The sequence below is a fragment of the Dasypus novemcinctus genome, chromosome 19 (assembly GCF_030445035.2).
Source record: "Dasypus novemcinctus isolate mDasNov1 chromosome 19, mDasNov1.1.hap2, whole genome shotgun sequence".
In the NCBI taxonomy this organism is placed as follows: domain Eukaryota; kingdom Metazoa; phylum Chordata; class Mammalia; order Cingulata; family Dasypodidae; genus Dasypus; species Dasypus novemcinctus.
This window is the reverse complement of record NC_080691.1, coordinates 13,760,998-13,767,285: the sequence shown is the minus strand read 5'-3', so window position 1 is coordinate 13,767,285 and position 6,288 is coordinate 13,760,998. Positions and strand designations below refer to the sequence as shown.

At 53.3% G+C, this 6,288-nt stretch overlaps 1 pseudogene; it reads right to left on the bottom strand.

Annotated features, from left to right (window-relative positions):
* Nucleotides 1-305: 305 nt before the first annotated feature.
* LOC131274707 (U4 spliceosomal RNA) lies at nucleotides 306-385 on the bottom strand (annotated as a pseudogene).
* Nucleotides 386-6,288: the final 5,903 nt, after the last annotated feature.

Here is a 6,288-nt window from a genome sequence, read left to right as displayed (position 1 = left end):
TTCTTGGATGTGAAAATTCATTTCTTTCATGAGAGTTGGGAAATTTTCAGCCATTCTTTCCTCAAATACTCTTTCTGCTCCTTTTTTCTTCTCCTTCCAGAACTCCTATGGCCCATATGTTGTTGTGCTTCATGTTATCATTCAGATTCCTGAGGCCTGCTCATTTTTTTTCCATTCTTTTTTTTCTTCCTTCTTGTCTCCCTTCAATTTCAGCTGTTCTGTCTTTGCATTACTTACTCTTTCTTCTGTCATTTCTAGTCTGCTGTTGTATGTCTCTAATGTTTTTTTTAATTTAATTTTTTTTTACATAGGAAAATTTTTCATTTAGCAATAATCACACCTTGGATAAACCTCAGAGGCTACAATACTGCCACTGTGCAAAGTTCTAACGCAGTTTTGATCTCATCTATTGTGTCTTTCATTCCCATAAACTCTGTATTTTTATAAAAAAATGAACTTTATTGATTCGTAGCCAAAACTCTGTAATTTTTATTCAAGTTTTTAAATTATGTTGTGTGTGTGTGTGTGCTCATCCAGTGTCCTATTGATGTCCTTTAACTGTTTAGCCTTGTTGTCTTTCAACTCATTGATTTGATTCAGGAAAGTTGTATGAACCGTGTTGATTAGTTGTCTGAAATCCTGTCTTATTTGGGGCTTTGTCTTTCCTAGGGCCATATCTTTCATTTTCTTCATATTCCTTGTAATTCTTTGCTGATTCCTGGGCACCTGATTATGCTGATGTGTTTACTCTGATTCTCAATTTCTTTCTTGCTTAGGGATTTAGTGGCAGGAGACTGTGTATTACTGCCATTCTTTGATTCTTGGCTCAACTTGTTCTAGCTCCTTAGTGTTGTCCCGGTTTAGTTGTTCTAATTTAGATTATAGACCCAGTAATGTGTTGAAGACCTGCCTCTGAGGGACTTGGAGAAAGAGACTTAAAAAGACCAAAAAACCTCTTATTTATTTACTTTTAATTTCCTCGTATGCATTACCTTAATCTGCCATCAGATGGAGCTCTCAGCAGCCCTCTCGGGTCACACCCGGGTGGGAGTGTATTCACTGCAACCCTGAGGACATCAGTGTCAGAGATCCTGCCTAAGGCTGTTCAGAGCCTCGCAAATTAAACTTTCTCAGGGGCTGTTCTCCATCCTTTGCCATAGGAAATAATTCTACTCCCCACTGTGTCCTCAACAACCAGACCTGTCAGTAGGGAGGGTGAGAGGGTGGTTTCTCTTTAGTCCTGAGCTGGCTCCCAGGGCACAGCCCTTCCTGGCCTGGAAGGGCACACAGCAGGCCAAATCTGCAGGTCGTAAAGTGGAGTCAGCTTAGGCTGTGTCTCTCTCTCCCCTTTTCCTGGGGGGGTGGGCCCTGCGGCCCCCTCTGCCCATGGCCACCAGCCAGAGGCCGGAGAATTCCGAGCTGTCTGCTCTGAAGGTGGGGGAAGGGCGCCTGCAGCTGCAGCTGCAGCTTTTACTCACAGTTTTCCCATCGAGATTCCTTGCCTTTGTCCCTCTCTCTAACAGGTGGTGTCCAGCCTTCCCCTGGTGCCCTAAACCCTATGACACTCTTCCAGGCCATTTCTGCCTCTCCTCTAGCTATTTTGGGGGAGAGAAGTGAGTCCTGTGTCTCTCTAATCCTCCATCTTCCTGGAAGTTCCCAACTCTGTTTATTAATTTTAATTGTTTTGAGTTGGTGGCTGAAATCTAAAAAACAGGTGATTTCCTATAAAATTCTAAGGTTGTCCATCCAGTTGAACTTAGGAGAACCGGCCCCACCAGGCCATATCCCCGCTGGACCTGCACTCCTGGGCCTGGGCAGGATGGAGTCTGAGCTCTCCACCTTGACCTGTGCTCCACCAGGTCCCTCCGGGTAGGGAGTTGGAGACCCCGGAGGAAGGAAGCTCCTGGAATGGTCTTGCTGGCCCTTCCTGCCTGGGGCCCTGGAAGCTCCTAAATCCTCAGCCTCAACTAAAGGTCCAAGATAGCTGCAGCCCCAGGCCCGGCTGGGGGCCTCAGCAGGGGAAGGAGCTGCCCCGAGCGTAGCCATCCTCCAGCAGATCAACGCTCCTTGGAGCCCTTCCGCCTGGCATTGTAGCCATCTCTTCAATAACTGCTCTGCTTTGCATCACTTGGGTTCAGCTAATACAATTTCCCCCTCTACATCTGTCAAATTAACCCATTTGCTGTCACCTTACATTTTGAGCCAAACTAAAAAGTTAAACTAATCTCTCATTTATAAAAAACCAGTGGTGCCTGAATTCCATTAAGTCCTGGGGGACCCAAAGGCAGGCTTTGTTTTTGTCCCAAATTGCATTTGCTAAGACGCCCTTGATACTACATTTGTTTAATGGGCTGAATACAATTAGGCGCCTGGTTTGATGCCAGGGGTATTCAATGGGTTGGCCCTTTTAAATCCGTTATTTGCTCTCAGTTTTTAGCTGAGAAAATGTTTATTTCAAAAAGAAATATTTAGTTCACTTACTGCAGCACCCTTGGCTCTGAAACTTTATTTACAGAACTGCTCACAACTTCCTTTATGTTTTTAAGCAATTACATTCCATTTACCTTGTAATCATTGTTCTGTCCATCAAGTGAAGCAGAGTAATAGGGATTATAATAATTTATGTGCATATGTATATATAGCGTGAGCATTTCACAGCCCCCCTGCTCCAGGCATGGGCGTAGTGTTGCATGATTTCCATGCTGGAAGAGCTGCAGCCACATCCAGGCACATGCAGCTGGAGGGAGCACCTACCTGGATGAGGTCACCCCAGGTGCCTGCCGAACAAGGAGACAGTGGCGAGGGTGCAAAGGGCAGGTCACGAGCTGGGACGACCTGCAGGAGACAGGGTCAGCCCAGCACCCTGCACCTGCCAGGCCCCCATCCCACCCTCGGCCCCCACCCCACCATGAACCTGATCTGTGCCAGGCTCAAGCCCCTGGAAGTGAGGAGGGGAGGTTTGTGAAGGTGGCTATGGGAGGCCCTATGTCACAAGACGCCCCTTTATCAACCACTGACCACACAACCTCATCTGGTGGCTTGTAGGCTCTGACAGGACAGCAGCTATCACCTCTGCATATGTGGCCCACGAGGACAAGCAGGTGCAATGATGCTTTGGGAGGCCATGGGGCTCCCTGCAAAATCACAGAAACCAGTCCAGGGAGATCGTTATTCTCGTGGTGTGTTTCTAAAATTGCAGTTCTCAATAACAGTAACTCTTAATGACAACACAAGCAAAGCCACACATGCATGTTTAATGAAAAATCTGCTTTACATAGATTCCATCCATGAACAAGTTGCTCTTTTTAATAAAGAACTGATTTTGGAGGCGTATTAACAGCAGTTGAGGTTTAAATATTTTAATCAGACTTGTTACTACCTGGAAAGAAGGCTCTAAGCCTGGGAATGCTCCCGTCGGGGGTGTGAATTCTCACCGATTAGCCCCTGCACAGCTGAAGCTCCCGTCGGGGGTGTGAATTCTCACCGATTAGCCCCTGCACAGCTGAAGCTCCCGTCGGGGGTGTGAATTCTCACCGATTAGCCCCTGCACAGCTGAAGCTCAGTGTCAGGCAGGCAGGTGCACTGGTATCTGGGGGTTTGTTCCCAAATGGCAGCAGAGGCGGGGCTCGAGGGAGCCAGGGAGGATGGCGGGGCTGGGGGTCCTGACTTGCTTGGCGTTTGGGCTCCTGCTTGAGCAACCCCAATCCAGCGCCAGGGGCAGGAGGTCACAGGGGCCTGTGCCACCTCCCTGCTGAGATTCCAGTCCGGGACACATGTGGGACAGGAGCCTCATTTCAATAAACCAAGAAACCATAAATCCTTGTTTCAGTAAGGGCAAGTGTCACAGCACCGTCACTGCTGATGGCTCAGGTCTCCAGCTGCTCCGGAACGATGTCGAGCCGTTTCACCAGCAGCTTGAAGCCCTGTGACTCATGGTCCACAGTGGACGGGGGGCCCCAGGCCTCTGTGCTTGGGAACCTTCCAGTTTACTGACTACAGTCACAGGCTGTGTGTGTAAGAGAGAGTGGGCGCGGAGAGCCGTGTAAAATAGCAGGCGTGAGCACAACCCCAGAGCCCATCCTGGTTCCACATTCCGTTGCTGCCACTCACGCACCCAGGGTGGTTTCCCAAGCTCCCGGTGCCCAGTTCCCGCATGAGCGCGCTGGAGAGAGTAGAGAATCCCCGTGGGAGTCGCCGTGAGGCTGTGACACGACCGGAGCTCAAAGGCGCTTTCTGAAGGGCCTGGCCACGTGGCGCGGGTTCAGTAAAAGGCAGGTGTGATCGTGGCACTGTGATCAGAACTATCGAGGCTAAGTTCAGACGAAAGGCACGGCGCCTGAAAATCTCAAAAGTCCCCATTTCCTCAGCTCAAGAATGAAATGGACACTTGGGCCTGCCCACAAGAGCGTCGTGAGGCTCGAATTGGTTGCGACCCCAGGGCCTGGAGGGGCGGTGTTCACACCGGCGGAGGGCGCGGGCCCTGGCGAACATCCCCTTCCACCGGCTTCCCTTGTGGCCTGGGCACAGGCCTCTCTGTCCTGGGCTGACGTCGCCTCTTTCGTGAAGTGTGGGCGACCAAGCTCCCCTTGAAGGGGCTCCTGTGAGGAGTGAGTGCGCTGAGGACCTGGGAAGGCTGAGCGAGCGGGAAGCTGCATCGCCAGCCCCTGGCCCACGCCCCGCCCTGCCCCGCGGGCTCTCGTGCCCTCTTCTGAGCCTTGTGGCGCCTCTGCTGGCCTCACTCGAGGGCTTCTGTCCCCTCTGATAACCTGCCTGTACGACGGTGACCCGGTCCCAGGATTCTCAAAGGCACCCTGCGAAGGTGGAGACCTGCTTCTCTGTTTATAAAGAGCACGCGCGGAGGACTCGCACTCAGGAGTTGCACGACGCAGGGAGGACCACCTAGATTTAAAGGAAGGGGCTCCTGACAGCCGCAAGGCAACGACGGGGGAGCCTCGAAAACAGCTTCTAAATCAGCCGATGCCCTCGTCGCCTGCAGAGGCAGCCTGGCCCCTTCCTGGCGGGGAGTGCGGCTTCCGAGTTCAGATTCTGCCACCTTCACTGGTCAGCCAGGGTCTCGGGGAGCTCGAGTTCCTTGCTGCGGCCTGGGGACACCAGCGTGTAGCTCCCAGGGGTGTGGAGACTCTCGATGGTTCTGCACGTCGAAGCACTTTGTACAGTTCCCGGGACACGGTGACATAAAGAGAACCAGCCTAGGGAAGCAGCTGCGGCTCAATCAGCTGGGCCCCCATATACCAGAGGGGAGGTCCCAAGTTCACGTCCTGGGGCCTCCTTGTGCAGGCGAGCTGGCCCATGAGCCACAGAGAGCTGACGGCCCTGCGCCGCGGAGAGCTGATGCAGCAAGGTGACGCAACACAGGGAGACTAGCAGACATGAAAAAACGCCCAGCGAATGGACACAGGGAGCGGACAGCAACAAACAAGCTGCAAGGGGGGAATCAATCAATCAATCATCTTCCAACAAGGAGCCGCGCTCTCAGCAGGGTGATGTCTGCTAGCAGACCCCGTGCCTGCGGTTTGTGGCGATAAGGAGCAGAGCGGGGGTTACACCCGGTGCACGGGCACCCCCCACCCCCGCCCCACTCTCCTCGGCTGCTGCTCGTTGAGCTTGCTCACCACGGCCTCTTCCCAGGCCCCTCAACCAGGAGCCGATAGCAGGTTCTAAGCGCATCCTCGCCTGTGGCAGGAGGTGGGTCCCAATCGACTCCTCCTCTTACCGAGGTGAAAACAGGGCGGGAGCGGGTGGACACGGGGCCTGGTGGCGAACCGTGCCCCACAGCCTCCAGCTGTCGAAGAGGAAGCGGGGCCACGGCTGGAAACACCAAGTCCACGGGCCAGCCCCTGGGTGCCGGCGTCCAGCGGGGCAGCCGAGCACGCCCCCGCCTGCTTGTCGCCGGGAGGGTGTCGCAGCTGGACACCAGCTCCTGGCAGCTTGTCTGTGCGGATCCTGTCCAGAGGTCCCTCGCAGCCCTGCGGAGCCCCTCATCCTCAGGGCCGGGTCTCATGAGGCAGGCTGGGGATTCGGAGTCGGCAGGAAGAGCCACCGCAGCCAGCCTCCCCGGGCGGGTCTGGACTGGGCTTGAGCGGCGCCTCCCCTGGAGCCTGGACGAGCCCAGCGTGTTTCTCTCTGGGAACCAGAAGTCCCTAGCGAGCAGGAGGGAGCTCAGCGCGGGGTTTTTGTTTTTTTCATTTTTATTTTAAAAGAGGCTTCAGATTACATAAATGTTACATAAAAACACAGGGGATCCCCCTGGCCCCGCCCCCTCACCCC